Below are 13485 nucleotides of genomic sequence, written 5' to 3'. Positions count from 1 at the left end.
GGGCTGATGAAAGGGCATCCCGGTGCAGACGTTGGAGCTGTCCAGCCACCATCTGAGGGAAGCGGCCACCGGTCTCGGTACCGTGAGCCACCTTGACGGAGGGTCCTCCAACGGGGAGAAGACGGAGAGGAACCAGGATTGGAGAGGTCGAAGACGAAGTCTTGCCCAAGGGGTGACGAATGTCGTCGATGCCATGTGACCCAGGGCGACTTGGACGTCTCTGGCTCTCACCCTTCTGTGGGAGATGCACGGCCTGAGGGACGTTGTCAGGGCCTGAAACCAACCCGGAGGGAGGAAGGCTAAACAGTTTTCGGAGTCGAGGATGGCCCCGATGAACTTGACCTGTCTGGTCGGTGTGAAGTGGGACTTTTCCCTGTTGACGACCAGCCCAAGGGAGTCCAAGAGGTGCAAGGCGAATGAGACTGCCTCCTGCAGCTCGTGTTGGGATTCGGCTGCAAACAGCCAGTCGTCCAGATAGGGAAAGACCATGAAGCCCTTCTGATGAAGGTATGCCACCACCGGTGCCATGCACTTTGTGAAGACTCGTGGAGCCGTGGCCAAGCTGAAAGGAAGCACGTTGTAGTGGTACGAGGTGGAGCCGACAGCGAAGGCGAGGAATCTCCGGTGGGACTCTCGGATCCCGACGTGGAAATAGGCATCTTTCAGGTCGACGGTCGCGAACCACAGGCCCTGGTGAAGCAGAGGCAGAATGGAAGCCAGGGTTACCATTCGAAAGCGACGGTAGTCAAGAAACAAATTCAATTGTCTCAAGTCCAGGATGGGCCTGATGCCCCCATCCGCTTTCGGTACCGTGAAGTACCTGGAGAAAAAGGCCCGAGGACATTGGTCGAGCGGCAAAGGGGAGATTGCCCCTTTACCAAGCAAGGCGCGCACTTCGTCGAGAAGGGTGTCCGAGGGGGGAGTGGACATGAAGGCTCCAGTTGGAGGGAGCTCTTGGAACTCGAGGGCGTAACCCCTACGGACAATGTTGAGAACCCACGAGTCCGATGTTATAGAGGCCCAGGTGTTAGCGAAGGGCCTCAAAATGTCCAAAAAAAGAGGGGTGAAGGAGAGACGAAGCGCGCTGCGTCCCTTCAGGTTCTCTTCTTCCCCTGGTCGGTGTCCTGCCGGCGGGACTTGCGGTACCGAGGCGGGAAGCTGCGACGGCCAGAGGAGGAGGAAGACTGCGAGGGGAAGCGGTGTCTCTGGGAGCCCTGCTGCTGGGACTGCCGATCCCGGGAGAAAGTCCCCTGTGACTGACCTTGCGGCTGCCACGGGCGCTGACGCTTCCGGAACGGAGAAGCCGGTGCTGAGGACATGCCGTGCTTCTTCGCCGCCGCCTTCATCCTGAACTTCCTGTTCAGGCGGTCGTCGGTCTCGGCGTGGAAGAGCCCGGTCCCATCGAGTGGCATGTCCTCGATGGCCGCCCTGACCGTAGGGTTGAGGTCCGAGGCCCTCAACCAGGCGTGGCGTCGAAGTGCCATGGATGCTGACATGGCCCTCCCCGAGCAGTGTGCCATATTCCTGGAAGTGGTGATGAGCCAACTCCCAATGGAATGGGCCTCGTCCCTGATCTCCACCAGCTGCCTCTGGATGTCATCTGGGATGTCCGGGACGAGGGGGGAGATCCGTTCCATGAGGGTCTGGATGTAGGCCCCCATGCAGGCGGTGTAATTGGCAGCCTTGACCCCAAGGGCCGATGCCGAGTATGCCTTCTTGGCCAGTCCGTCCACCTTCTTCGCCTCCCGGTCGACAGGGGAAGTCGCCTGCTTCGGGACGAAGCTGTGTTGGGCTCCCTCGACGATGGCAGAGTTCGGCCTGGGGTGGTCAGCCAAAAGGGGCAGCTTGCCGGGGCGACCCTATAGAGCGACTCTACCTTGCGGGAGGGCGCCGACAGGGTAGCCGGAGAGTCCCAGGACCTCTTGACAATGGTCTGGAGTGACGGAAGGAGAGGCAGGCAAGGTGGAGTAGGCACTCGACCGTGCACCCGACGCTCAACCGGGTCCTCAGTGTCGTCCTCCGCAGAAGCGAGCTCGATGTCGAGGGCCCTCGCCATCTTAACGACGTGTTCGGTGAAGGACCGGACGTCGTCCGACGGGGAAGAAGGCTCTGGGTTATGCATCCTCTGGGGAGAGGCTGGGCCCGAGAGGACATCTTCGTCCGAAGGTGCCTCAGATGGAAGCAGTGGCTCGTCGTCGGAGTCCAGGTCAGAGGAAAGGGGGTCCGTCACTCTAACCTGGGATCTTGGGCGGGTTGGAGCAAGGTCCGCTGAGGATCGCGAGCGCCTGCGAGGTGGAGACGGCGACCTCTCGTAGACAGACACGGTCGAGACCGATCTGGACGGGGTGCCTTGGCCTACAGGATGGGGGTTCAGCCTAGTGAACTCCTTTATTGCTCTGTCCTCCGAAACCGACACGTAATACCGGCGCGATTGCGTGTCAAAGAAGAGGTCCGGAATCTCATGCCCGCGGGGCTGGCCTTCCTCATCGTCGGTCGCAGGATGGGAGGGCGACCGGTGTCCTGGGGAGCGAGGGAGCACGGTGTCGTCCGTCCCGTGGACAAAGTCCATGGTGGCCAGAGGCGGTGGGGTGTCCGGTACCGGAGTCCTCCGACCTGCCGGCATCTGCTCCGGATTGCGAGGAGCAGCCGAAGTGGAAGCGCGGGCCTGCTTGGACGGAGAGCGCTTCTTCTCCTTCGCCTTCGGTGGGTCGGTGGTGGACCGATCCTTGGAGGACTTGGGCTTCTTTGGGGCAGAATCACGACCCGGTTTGGATGCCTTGGAGGACGAAGGCGAGGCGAGATGGACCTCCGGCTCAGTGGCCTTCTTCGAACGTGGGCCCTCCGATCCCTTCCTCGGTTTGGAGGCCGGCTCGGTACCCTCAGTCCCCGAAGACTTATGGGGGCGCTTGGAGGGTTCGTTGGTGGCGCTGGGCGGTTTGGAGCCACGGGCCACATCGGGGGTGGTGGAAGAGGTTGTCCCGGCCGGGACATACACCACGCTGGAAACGGCGGCTCTCCCCGATGTCACGCTGGACACACTGGCCCGAGACGAGGTGGGGGGCACGGAAGGCGGGACAGAGGACGACCGTGAACCCCCCTCTTGTACCTTGCAGAGGGCAATCGCCGAAGTGAGCTGGGACTCACGGTTTTTCCGGGCCTGGGATGAGAGGGATCTGCAGAGCAGGCAGGCCTTGGTGTCATGGTTTTTGCCCAGGCACAAGAGGCAGGAGGAGTGCGGGTCCTGGACGGGCACCTTGCCCCCGCAAATGTCGCACTTCTTGAAAGGTGCAGGCATTTCCAAAGTCGTCGAAGCCAGAGGAGAATCCGAAAACGAGGTCAACAGTCCGAAAGTCCGAAGTTACCAGGGGCGGGAGACAAAGAATGGTCAAAGTACAGTCCGAGGTCAAAAAGCGAAAGTGATTCCAAGCAAGCGAAGCAAGCGAAAGTTCCCTGAAGCAGCTAGCGCGGCGGAAAAAAGGAACTGGGGAAAAGAGCGGGAAGGCAGGGGCCTTATAACGGGTGGGTGGAGTTACCGCCAAAAAGTTTCAATATAAAATAATAATAATAAAATTTTTATTTATACCCCGCCCTTCCAAAAGATCAGGGCGGCTAACAAAATGCACCAAAGTGCAACAACATACAGGTTAAAAGCACATATATAAACAACAATCCTAAAAACAATAAAAACAACCCCTTAGCCCAACCTCACGGCCACGAGAGAGGAGGGAGGCCCACAGGATATTTAGTCGGGGAATGCCTGATTAAATAGGAAGGTTTTTAGACCCTTCCTAAATTGGGCCAGGGTGGAAGATGAGCGGAGCTCCGTGGGCAGCGTGTTCCAAAGGGCTGGGGCAGCTGTGGAAAAAGATCTTCTGGCTGTAACAGCCAACTTAGCCCCAGGCACCTTCAGGAGTTGCTGCCCAGATGTTCTGAGGGTGCGAGGCGGAATATGTTGCAGAGTTAACTCTGCCCAGTGATTCCAGTAGGTTCCGAGCAGCACTGCGCAGGCGCAGTGAAACCCATTTGTATGATTCGCAGAGACCACGAAGAAGAAACTGTTTTTGCTTTGCTGAACAGCAGCTGCCATCTGTTTAACCATACCTGGCTTTCACTTAATTATTAAGCACCATATTTACATAGCGATGTCTGCTTATGATGAAGCAAATTGATACAAAATGCATGCAGAACGAAATTCAGGCAGTACTAGGAAGACATGGCATTTTATTGCAGTCAGCATTTTCAACTATCACGCATTGAAGAGCAAGAACCTGAATGCTAAACAACAAATTAATTAGCAGTAAGTATGCCACCATTACAATGTCATTATGGCAGGGCCAAGAGTAACAGTTTCCAGATACATATTATACATCTATCCTGAGCAGACTTCAAGCAAGCAATTAGCAAAGAAAGCTGTAACAGAGCAGTGGAAAATGGAACATGCAAGCTGCTTCCAAAACAAAAAAGGTAACATTTTCACCTTTTTTGATTTTACATGGGAAACAGGATCACTAGCTTCTAAATTCTAATTTCCAAAATTAGCTTCTAATCCTAAAATTCAGAGGGTTAAGTAGCTATACCAGTAAACCAGCTTTACAATGGCTGTACTAATACAGTGTACCTCTGGTTCTAGCACATTTCAAATGTCTAGTATTTATTTAACTTTTTACTTTAAATGAACTTAAAAGCAATTTACAGTAATTTAAAGCTTCCCATGCTTACCTGTAGCCCAACAAAAAGAACTGGTAATGGATGATCCTTCCATTATTACCTGTTCTACCCAATCACATCAACTGTGTAGAAATACTGGCATAAAGAACTGGGTTCCAAACTGTGCTGCTGCAGTTTTTGCTGTGGCTAATTGGATTTGGGAAAGGCAATCTGGGAGGAGCCACTGATGGCATTTTTCCTTCCTCAAGCTACATTCAAAATTCCAAAGGGGCTGAGCAGATAACTATCTCTGTTTTAACTCTCAGCTGGTGTCAGTTTTCTTGTTCTTTTGGTGTATTCATGCTGCTTTTGATATTACAGTTTAATGTCTTATTTTATATTTAAACTATTCTTATCATTCATTCATTGGAAAAGTCTGTTTTATGAGGGAGATATCAAATGTCATAAATAATTATCCCAAATAAAGTTTCTTGTTACTGTTCTCTATTTTATACTGGATGACAAACAATATATAACATTAACTTCATGCAAAGCAATATAATTTTTCACTTTTTAAAGTCCAGCTCATTTAAAATTAAAACAAATGCCTAATTTCAGTAGTTTTAGCTTCTCCTTGTAAATTTGTGAGTTGGATCCAGGCTTAAAGATCAATCTTTTAAATATACAAGATTTCCCATTGAAATCAATGGGGCAAGTTAGTCCTGACTGAGTCCTCACTGAAATCAAAGTGACCTAAGCACCACTAATTTAGTCTGGATCCAGCTCCTTATTTATAAAATTAAATATTAATTTTAAAATCTACTCTGTGAAACACTTTGAAATAGTAACTACATTTTTATGCTCTCCCATGTCTAATAGGTTTGCTTCCTTGGTTACTTCCTAAACACAAAAGACTGGCAGATACAGCTAATTTTAATTAACCAGGTCAAGCAATTTAAGTTAACTAGGTCAAGCACGAAAGGATAAAATAAATGTGGCTACTGGTATACAGAAAACTGTAAGAAGTCACTTTCAATAGTTCATCAAAGCTAAGGAGAGAATTGTATATGGAACAGCTTGCCATATTTTGAAGTTTTAGTTATAACACTGGAAATACTGAACATTTTCTATGCTTTTATTTGACCTTTTTGAACATTTCTTGTTCTGTATATGGTTGAAATTTTATTCACTATGACCTTAACCCATATGAATATAGTGACCTAAATTCACAGGATTTTTAGTCAGAGGTATCTATTCTATTTATGCAAGCAAGGAGGTTCTAGAAGTGAGTGTGCTGAAGGCCTAAGCCTGCAACCTAATTAAGCTTGGAAAACATTGTGTCAGCTAAGGTCTTTGATTAGCAAGCAAAGACAGCAGGCTTGAAACAAAGCGGAATTGTTGACTCATTCCAGCATGTAACTGTATTATAACATGTCTGAAATACATGTTGTTCAAATCACAAATATTTGTACTTGGATCCAAAGACATTTGCACCATAAGAAAAGTACTCTGTGTTCAAAGAAGACAGTCTCACTAAATTCTGGCAACACCCCTGTCCACTACAATAGGGTGCCTAGAGTTGCCATTGTAAGTGATGTCCTCATCTGAGGATTGGAAAGCTTTTCCTTTTATACACATGATGCAAAATAATAATAATAATAATAATAATCCTGCATTTTAGAATGTGGGCCCTTCATAAAGACAGAAATGTGTGCATCATATAAAGTATACATGTGGACAGTGTGTTAATTTTACAGAGAAATGCATAGTTAGGTTAACTGAAAACAGTACTTTCATTTGGTATTTAGGCATCATCATCATCATTGTTGTCGTATTTTTTATAACACACCTTTTCCCTAGTTTGGAACTCAATGCAACTTACAACAGCTAGAACAAACATAATTAAAAATTAACAGCATACAAAAATTTAAAAAGCAATGAAACCATAATCAAAGTGAAATCTGCTAAAACAAATTTAAACAGATAGAAAACAAACTTGTTAATAGCTATTTTCTGATTGTCAACTGTGCATGTGATGTCCAATATTGCTTGACCTGGTTAATTAAAATTGGCTGTATCTGCCAGTCTTTTGTGTTAAGAAAGTAACCAAGGAAGCAAACCTATTAGACATGGGAGAGCATAAAAATGTTGTTACTATTTCAAAGAAAGAAAAAGAGCCAAGAAAGTGCTGTTCAAGTTCTGCTTGCTTTTGTTTATCTCTAGCCTCTAGAAATTAAGAAACACCATCTAGGAGCTCTCATTGTGTCCTCTGTATTGTCTTTGAACCTATATTATCTGTATTCTATATTATCTTTCATGGTATTATGTTTTGAGACTTACAATGTCTTTATTCCATTTTTTTAACTGTTTTAATTACCAGAACTTCTATTTTATATGTAGAGAGATCTTGTAGAACCTTTGGACTGAGAGTCTGAACAGAAAAGTGGAAAAAACCCACTTTTGGGCATCATCAACATTTCCTGCCAAAACGCTTAACCAGTTCTAAACTACTCACATTAATATCTGATGACTGTACCAGAAAATGCTGCATTTTTCTGATGTGGATCCTTTAAACAAGTAACTTCCCATTTATATTACTGCAATGCATTGTGGATAGGACTTCCTCCAAAGTCAGCCCAGATATCTGAGTAGGTACAGAACATGGTGGCAGTAATACTAATTAGAAGAAAGTGTTATGATCACATTACACATCTAGATGGGTATTCTTCTTTTATTGTTGCCAGGCTCAAATCAAAGTGCTTCTTTCAAAAGTTTCTGAAAGATGACTTCTTCCCACATGTGCCTACCTATGCCATGTGATTATCAAAGATTCTGCATAGTGATTGGTAGACTATTACTCTTGAGGTCTTTTTGGTGATTTATGAAGCACACTCCTTAGACTGGTCTGCTGGATTCCTATTTTGTCAGCTTTGTCACCTAAGCTCTCACACCTTTAAACTTACTACACATTTTACAGTTCTGGGGTCATCTGCACTGGCCAAATAAAGTGCCTTCAAACAGCTTAGCTATTTAGACGACATGCAAGGTAAAACTGGGTGGAAAGTGAAACATGGGCGTGTTACAGACCGGCCATCTGGGGCAGCCTGTAACCGGCCCTTTCCCTGCCAGATCGGGGCCTCAGCTGCCACAACAGCAGCCTCCAAGGCCCCGATCCACCGCTTTCCAGGCCGCAGGGAAGCTGCAGAAGGCCGCTTCCTCACGGCTTGGAAAGGGGTATCCTTGGGGCTTCAAGCTCCATGGACACCTGGCGGTGGCAGGGAGGAGGAGGAAGGGGCCACTTGGCCCCTTTCTCCTGTGCATCGCTGGTGCTGCCATGTAAAGGCTGCGCCCAGCGACGCAAAGCTGGAAGGAGCTCCGAAATGGAGCTCCTTCCGGGGCTGCAGAAAGAGAGCCCTAGGTGCTCTCGCACGGCCCCACTATGTCACAACCGCGCCGCCCCATTTAGAGGCAGCACGGTCATGACGTAGTCATGGTGGTGCCCATGTGCATAGGGCACCACCATTTTGTACGGACTCAGTCCGTACTTTTATGCTCGTTTGTAACGGGCCAAGGCCACACTCTGGGGCTAAAAACTGGACCAAAAAGAAACTGATACTCTGACTTAACATGGAAAATGTGCATCACCACACTAACATATAAACGGTCCAGCGTCAGTACGGGATTGTGGCAAAACAAAAATGAAAAAGTAATAATAATAATAATATTTATTTATACCCCGCTCATAAATATTATTATTGTTGTTGTTGTTGTTGCTGTTGCAGTTTTGTGTATCAAATAAGGCAAGTTGTCAATAGCGCAATGGATGTAATTACATCATACACAAACCCGACAATCCGGGGGGGGGGGGGCATGGGATGAAGGGGGCATGTATGAGGCCCTCCATGACTGTGTTTTGCCAATGTATCACTGGGCACACCAATGGACTGCACAGGCAGGTGTGATTGTGTAGCCAGTCATACGGATGGGCATGCAATGGAATGGCATCTGTGCAGGAAGAGGGAGGTAACTAGAGGTCACAGGCAGTGTGTTAATGTAATGGTGCACATGCATTATGGGGAAGTGACAAAAAAATTAACCGTGCTTGATGTACATGGTACAGACTGCCTTGGGAGTGGACTGTGTGGACAGTAGGATTTCGACCCGCTTTCAGAAAACCCATGATCAAGCCATTTTTCCTTCCTGTCTGCTCGAACCCCCTGTATGTTTTTCGATTTCTGGAATATGCCTTTGACATTTATTCTCCAGTTTTATAAATTTTCTCTTGCTATTCTGGATTTAATTGTTTTTTGTGTTATGATCAGTTCTTATTATGCACATCACGTAACAGCTTTGACTACAGTGCACTTCATAAATTGAGCTAATAAAATCAAAGTAACTGTGGTTGGAGAAGACAGGGTCAATTATTTTTACTTCTGAACACTTAGAGAAACTGGTTTGTATCAACATGTATGATGCGTCTGAAGCATTCAGTGACTGCAAGAGAAAAAACTAATTCCTTTTGAAACAACTACACAGATTAGTCAAGTTAAACGAGAAGAACAAAGGAATGAAGTGTAGCTTTTTAAACCTGAAAAAAAATAGCTGACAGTATATGTACATTAATGATAACAGTCTGTTCTGACAACCTAAGTATTGCCTCATTTATATATTCCCCTGCTACCCGACACATGGGATTACCACAAAGGACTTTACAGAAACTACTAATGAGGAAATAATGTAAAGAAAATTGCCTCAAAAGCAATTCTAAGCACTAGGCTTAGTTGTACATATTACCTTGGGATTAATTACTCCACAGACCTGGCGCCCATTTTTTATTAGCCGGGTTGTAAGCCTGCTCGAAACAAGTTACTCATTCTAAGAACTAAGAGTCAAGGGAACAGTGCAAAAGGGGGGAAATGTTCACATCATCAGCAAGTGAGCTAATCGTTTTTGTGGTTTGTATAGCTAACACAGAAAATGTTATTATGAATATAACGGCGGAAAATTAAAGCAGAAACTACAAGCAGAGATACATAATTCTTTCCAGTTAACAAATTATACACCCACTTTTTAAAAAAAAATCTAATTTACACATACAAAAAGATACTTAAAATGTTTTGTGAAAGAAATTTGGAGTTAAAAAGCAGGAAGCTCAAAACCCACAGAGGACAATACCTATCTCTGTAACAGATGGCTAATTCCAGTACAAAACAGGGAAGGAGCATGAAAAGTGATTAAACAATAACGTCACACCTGCTTACTCAAGAGATCTCAAGTCAGAACTATTCACTTAAATATGAAGAATTTTCAAGTGATGCTTGAACAGACTAACACAGCCATTAACCTACAGGAAAAAGACCTGTTGCTTATGTTAACCCTTGACTTATTAACAAAACCAGCAAGCATGATATAGTAATTAAACCCATATTAAGCACAATAAATACTAATATTTCTCAATGAGAGGGTAAAATGCATATTTAATTATCTCCCACTGAAATAAATGAGACTTTAAACTACTTAATGTTAGCAGAATCACTGTTCAGATTACAAGGCTTCTGCCAGGGGAAAACTGACATAATTAGTTAGCATCAGAAAAATGCAAAATGGTTTTAAAAGCACTTTTAAAGATGAGAGTCAATGGATCCTCTAGAAAAAATGTTTTTATTTAAACAGAACACATTTCTTAGACCAACTAGAGAGACACAGGAGTTTCTCACACATCAAGTTGAGAGGTAAAAAACACTTAGGATTGACAGGTGATCTCACTTGAACCTTTACTTTTCTTACCAAACTGCATTTCCTTTTAAAAATTACCTTCAAAACCTCTTTTAAAAACTTGTATGTTCTAGCATCTCAGTACCAAAGTTCTGCCTGCCATTCAGATACTCATACAAGATCCAAAACAATGACACCACAGCAATACAGAATACTTTAAGCTTCTAGTCACTCCTCTGAGGGAAATGAAATGGCTTGGGATCAGGCTATTTAGAAGACCACTTTGTCTCATAAAAGATGGAGAGAGACCCTTTTCTTTGGTCCACTACTGGTGTACACTGGCAGAACCATGAAAGTTTTTCTTTTCTCAAGTGGACATGATCAGACTTTGGTACGTTTGACTGAGAGAGGCCTTACTCCTTACTGTCCTTCTGCCAAAAAGGTAAAAAGGTTTTTCTTTTAAACATGTATTTGGCCAACTGAGCCAATTTATCTTGCCCTACCATTTACAGTAATTTGTTTTAATTTTAATTGTTTTTTTATGTAGTTGCTGTTGTCTAAGGTTTTTTTTTAACCTGGCTTATGTCTTTATTGTACTGCTGCTCATTATACCTGACATTATACCAATTGGTTATTTCTGTGTACAGTCGGCCCTTCTTATACACGGATTTTTTATACATGGATTTAAGCATACACGGTTTGAAAATGTTCCAAAAAAGTATAAATTTACCTTGATGTTCCATTTTTTATTAGGGACACCATTTTGCTATGTCATTATACTTAATGGGACTTGAGCATACACGGATTTTGTTATACACGGGGGATCTTGGAACCAAACCCCAGCGTATAACAAGGATCCACTGTATTCAGTTTTTAGCTGCCTTGAATATTCTGTAATGAAAGGTAGACTATATAGTGTATAGTTAATATAAAATGTTGCATTATAACAGCACCATTTTTTTCTTGTCACTTCTATTACTGTATGGATCCTGGAGGTTAAATAAACGGCAATGATTATAGATAGTTATTTTCCACAATTCACCTGGCAACATGTGCTAGACCTGCTGATATTTTTACCTCCTCCACACACTGTAAGTGCCTACCCCACTCAAAAAACAAAATCTGTTGGAAGATCAGCAACAACTGATATTTTCACGGCTAGATTTATTCAGAGGTTTGCCACTGCTTTCCTTTAAAGAAAGGGTGACTTGCTGAAGGGCACTTGGGTTTCATGTCTCAAAGGGAAAATTGGAAGGTGGAGAGACTGGATCAAGGAAGCCACAGCCCTGACTTTGCAAGAGCTGCCTAGGGTTGGAGAACGGTATCCTGGAGGTGTTCATTTGGAGGATGCCAGTAAGTCAAAATGAGGTATGGGATTAACAACTCTCGGAGTACTACCTTAGTCCAACATTCAACACTGTGCTGCTCAGGAGGGTATTTAGGCTTCAGGGGAAAAAGAATCCCCTTTCCACACTACATAAGAAACACAGCACAAAGGTATCTTGTAGCACCTTTGAGACTAACTGAAAGAAAAAAAAGCTGGTAGTGTTTTCACTCCTCAGACTATTTGTCTACTATTATAGACTGAAATCTACAAACTCATACGTATCTCTTTCTTCAGATCATTCTCAATGACAGGCCTTCCCTGACTGAATACCAGCCGCCCCAACTGATATGGACCGTCCCACTACTTGCCCATGATGCCTTGCTCTTCTTATGATTGTTTTAATGATTTTAACTGTATTTTAGATGGTTTGTTGTACTGTAATTATGTGGGATTTTTAAGGAAGGAGGGGATAGCGGGATTTATTTTATTGTGATATATGGTTTATACCGATGTAAGCCGCCTTGATCTATTGAAGAGGCAGGATAGAAATAATAACAATTATTATTATTATATTATTTATGACGCTACACTGATTTTCCAGACTAACATGACTAGCCTTTGAACTTGGAAAGAGTACATTATTTCATTTTGTTCCTATGTGATGCTTTCAAAAAACCTAGGCTGTAACAGAGAGCCATTGTGGCATAGTGGCTTGAACATAGGACTATGATTCTGGAGACCCGGGTTCGATTCCCCTCAGCCATGGAAACCGATGAATGAGATCTTGGGCAAGAAGCCGCACTCTCTCAGCCTCAGGGGAAGGCAATGGCAAACCTCCCCGAAACAAACCTTGCCAAGAAAACCCCAGGATAGATTTTGCCTTAGGGTTGCAGTAAGTCAGAAATGACTCAAAGGGGCACAGCAACTACACTACTGGCCTTGTTTGACTGAGACTGGCACTTGTCCCCCATATTCAATAGGGTTAGGGCACAAGGCCCCTGTGAATATGGAAAACCACAATAACAAAAACACATGATTTAGCTGAGTGGATATGAATGGCTTCCCACACAGTTGCACTGGAAACGTCTGACAGACTTTGACCAGAGAACTGCCTGGAGGAGCTACAAATGCCTAGAAAGGTATTCTCTCTAGGAATCTCTAGGTCTTTCGTGGCAGTCTTTCAACTTTCAGTTTAAGTTGACAATAGAGCTGCACTGGAGGACCCAGATATTCCTAGAGGAGAACATTTAATCAAATCTGTGAATAATTAAACCTGCAAATATCAAAGGCGCAAATATGGAGGGAGGAGTGTACATCCCTTGCCATTCCGAGGGATGAACATGGCTGAAGCAGCAGAGCCAGTTTCCAAGGGATTCAGAAGAGGTTCCCTCAGTACCTTAGGCACACACACACACACACACACACACACTGATTTTGTGTTACTTGCTCTTGCAAGTTCTGCAAGTTTTTGCAACGCCTGAGCAGTGGGAGCAATAAATTCAGCTCTCTGAACATATAATCACCATCATCCATACATCATCTTCTCCTGGTCTGCTCCAAGATGCTTCCACTCAGGGGTTCGGCTGAGAGAGTGGCCACAGATTCATAGAAGCAGTGGAGCCACTGGAAGACACCGTGCAGAAGTCACACCTCTCAGCCTCCGGGGGAAGGCAATGGGAAGCCCACTCTGGACTAACCTGCCAATGAAACCCAGGAGAGGGTCGCCATCAACCAACAGCAGTAGCGAAAGGCAAGCTCCTCACACGCCCCCCCAGGCCCCCTTTAGTCCCACACAG

General features: G+C 45.1%; 1 protein-coding gene across 1 annotated transcript in view; it reads right to left on the bottom strand.

Moving 5' to 3' along the window:
• The window catches only part of PTPDC1 (protein tyrosine phosphatase domain containing 1), a 42457-nt gene extending 29211 nt beyond the window's left edge, over positions 1-13246 (bottom strand). Inside the window, exons 1-2 of the mRNA XM_042454458.1 lie at positions 13224-13246; positions 6458-6471 (exon numbers count right to left, since the gene is read on the bottom strand). The gene's annotated coding sequence lies outside the window, so the exon portion shown is untranslated. The remainder of the gene's footprint in view (positions 1-6457; positions 6472-13223) is intronic.
• Positions 13247-13485: the final 239 nt, after the last annotated feature.

The sequence above is a fragment of the Sceloporus undulatus genome, chromosome 2, assembly GCF_019175285.1.
Source record: "Sceloporus undulatus isolate JIND9_A2432 ecotype Alabama chromosome 2, SceUnd_v1.1, whole genome shotgun sequence".
Lineage (NCBI taxonomy): Eukaryota > Metazoa > Chordata > Lepidosauria > Squamata > Phrynosomatidae > Sceloporus > Sceloporus undulatus.
This window is presented reverse-complemented; position numbering and strand designations above follow the sequence as displayed.